The sequence below is a fragment of the Myotis davidii genome, unplaced genomic scaffold (genome assembly GCF_000327345.1).
Source record: "Myotis davidii unplaced genomic scaffold, ASM32734v1 scaffold1761, whole genome shotgun sequence".
NCBI lineage: Eukaryota > Metazoa > Chordata > Mammalia > Chiroptera > Vespertilionidae > Myotis > Myotis davidii.
The window spans coordinates 200,490-204,284 of record NW_006291617.1 but is presented as its reverse complement, the minus strand read 5'-3'; positions in this window follow the sequence as shown (position 1 = coordinate 204,284).

Sequence of the window (3,795 nt, the reverse complement as noted above, 5' to 3'; positions counted from 1 at the left end):
TTTTCCATATATTTTTTAAAAAGCAGCACTTGATCCATAGGCATGAGCTCTGACCTAGTAGTAGTTACACATTTTTTATTAACAGGGTTAGGTTTTTTTTTGGCAAGGGTGAGAACTACTGCCTCTGACTAAAGAACATCAGGAAGCATAATGTCAGCCTAACCATAAATTTGGTTTTATGGCATCAAACACCAAAACCACAGGGGAATCAAAGGGGAATTTGTTAATGAAGTCTGAGTTTCTTGGTTTGTAGTTAGGGAGATTATAGTTGCAAAACAAAGAGAATTACTGCAAGTCACATAGTTAGTGGATGTCAGACTCAAGGATGGAACCCAGCTCTTGGTCAATTAGTCCTTTAGCACTACTGTGAAATCAGTGAGCTTGGTGTTTATAGTCAAGCTATGGTTTTGAAGCTATCAGAGAATAAAATTGTGTTGAAAACTATTAAAGACTAGAGTACTGGTGCACAAATTCATGCACCAGTGGAGTCCCTTGACCTGGCCTGTGGGATCGGGCCAAAACTGGCTCTCGGACATCCCCTGAGAGGACCCAGATTGCGAGAGGGTGCAGGCCAGGTCAAGGAACCCCACTGGTGCACTATTGGGGCCAGGGAGGAATGCGGAGGTTGGCCAGCTAGGGAGGGATTGTGGGAGGGCACCAGGGCGTGTCTGGCCCATCTCACTCAGTCCCAATTGGCTGGACCCTAGCAGCAAGTTAACCTACCTGTTGGAGCGTCTGCCCCCTGGTGGTCAGTGCATGTCATAGTGAGTGGTTGAGCGACCTTAGCATATCATTAGCATATTACCCTTTGGTTGAATGGACAACTGGACAACCAGACACTTAGCATATTAGGTTTTTATTATATAGGATGCTTGGGGGTAAGGGTGCTGGGAACTGATATGCATATATGCATAACCCATGGACATAGGCAATGGAGTAGTAAAGGGCTGGCAGGGATGGGTACCAGATGGAGGGGGTCAGTGGGGAAACAAACTCACAAACAAACAAACGAACAAACAATGGGGACATCTGTAATACTTTCAACAATAAAGATAAATTTAAAAGAAGATGCTTGGTTTAAAACTTTGACCATTCACCTGTAAGTATTTTTAAAGTGCCTATGAGGCAATCTCCTCTATTGGTTTTATGAGCCAATAGAGAACATAAGAAAAAGTGAAATTCTGTAATGACACTGTAACATTCAAAATTTAACCAAATGTATCTTTAGTTCCAATCTGACTGTTGAGTCCCAGACCTGCCATCCAGTTTCTAACTGAATGTCTTGCCTGCATCGTAAATTCATTGCATCCTTCTTTTATTTTAGGAAACAACATTTTTATTTTAGGAAGCAAAATCTTAGGTCACAAATCATTCAAGTTTAAACTTTAAGTTAAAAGTTTTAGCTTTAAGTTGATTTGAGGAGACATTTTGGTATGTTTATCATATGCTAAACAAATTTAAGAATTCATTTGAAAGGATATTTTGCCCAGAGTATATTAAGGAAGTGTTAAAAGGCTTAAGAAAGTAAAAACTGAAGATTTAAGCTAAGACTTTTAATAAATTACAAGTTTGTCAATTTATTTTACCTCTTGTGATATTGAGAATGTTGGCTATAAAATAATATTTTCTTTCTAATTTAAGTATAGAAACTTTTAACACTGGTATATTTATCCAAAAGAAAGATCATCATCATCAATAATATATCCTTTAGAGGAGAATTTAATATTTTGATATTTTATCAATAATCATAATGCAACGTATATTTAAGTAAATAACAGTATGTGTTACCTTCTATGTTGATAAAAAAAGAACTAAAACATTTATTTACTCCTCCACCCCCAATACCAAGCCCTAAGGTTCATTCTATCACTTCAATCAAGGCAGGCTAATTAAAGTTAAAAAAATGTAGTCTATTGATTTCCTTAAAAATAAATTCTTTTACCATGAAACAAAATACTAAACTCTGCCCTTTAGACATACTACCGTACTTCAAATGCTGATCTTATTTGTCACTGCTTGAAAGTGAAACAGAGTTAGACTTTAAAAGAAAAGAAAACACTGGAGCTACTTGGGAAGCATTAGGGGTCAGTCTGTTTGCCTGGTTCTGGCCAGAACATACCCAGAGTCACAAGGCCTAAATAAGGGCCACTTTATTTCCACTTGACATTTTTCAATCAAAGCACATAACTAGAATCTGAAATATAATATATAAAGAACCGTATTGTGAGATCGATGTTCTATTTCACTTAGCATCTTCCTACTTGTCTTATTGGTGAAAAGGAAATAATAGACTTTTCCTTGTCACTGCAATTTGAATTCTGTATGCAATAATAAAGAAGCATAATAAAAAAATAATAATGCCAAAGCAAATTGAAAATTGGTGAACAGTTAGATGGGGATTTTCTTGTATGTTGAAAATACTGGCCACAGACTTTCTATGTTCCTAAATGTTCATTTTGTACTACATTTTGAAATGTATTCATCAACTGTAAGGGAAGTTAATAGCTCCCCAAAAATATAAAATATAGAGAATAAACAGTATTAATTTAATGAGCTAAATATTATTTGTTTGGATGAGTGCTTTTTTGATCTCTCTCTCTCTCTCTCTCTCTCTCTCTCTCTCTCTCTCCTTTTTCATCTGAAAGATTTCAGAACTTTCCATCTCTTGACCCTAGGGACACACACTGCCCAGGGGGGCTTCCTGGAGCAGAATCTGACACCTTCCAACAATACTTATGTCCAAAGATTGTGCCGTGGCCTGGAAAATAGCACTCAATGTGTCAGGAGGTGATCAAAATCCCAGATTGGAGGAACTCAGGCTAAAGTCACAAAAGGGTTAAAAAGATAAATGCTTCTTACTGAAATATGCCCACATATGCACCTTATATCTTCAACTTAGACTGAAATTTTAAAGGGCATAACAGTTTCTTATACTGATTTCTTTCCCCAGTCTAAAATATATTTAAGCAGGAAAAGGGCAGAACGACCATTATTCCAATTCTATATTTCAATTAATAATCTGATTATTATTATTGGGGAGAAAAGAACATCATTTGAAATGAAACATTTTGGTTAGTATAAGCAAGACTGCTCAAGGAACTGATCTGAAAATGGTTGGGTTTTCATTGTGAGGATTTGGGGCGTGGGGGATGGGCATGTGGAGGGTAGTTAGAAAACCTCCCAGTAGGGAAATCTATACCTTTCTAAAACCAGACAAACACAAGGGGGCAGTTAGAGCTCAAGCTCTGATTTCAAAACTGGCTAACTGAATGAGAGCTAACCTATTTTAGTTTACCCTTGGGATATTTATCAGTTCCCTTGGTAGGCAAAGAAACGTGAGGCTGACAAGTGGGTTTAGTTTGCACTTGGTCTAATTGCTGTGAGGACAGCTGGAACCTCTCTAATGACAGCTACAATAGCTATGGCTTCGGAAGAACTTGCGGCTACATTCCCTAAAATTTACACTTTAGTTTTGGCCTCCTGATTCTGATCAAACTGTGTTTCTCGCGCATTCTAAATGTCTTTTTTTACTTTTACTCTGTGAACTTTGTTTGCAAAGGAGGGACTTATTAAAAACTCACCAACCTAAGGGCTATGTTTAGTTTAATTTATGAGGAGACAGTAGTGGGTGTGGGGGGGGGGGATTTTTAATATATTTTATTGATTTTTTACAGAGAGGAAGGGAGAGAGATAAAAAGTTAGAAACATTGATCAGCTGCCTCCTGCACACCTCCTACTGGGGATGTGCCCGCAACCAAGCTACATGGCCTTGACAGGAATCGAACCTGGGACCTT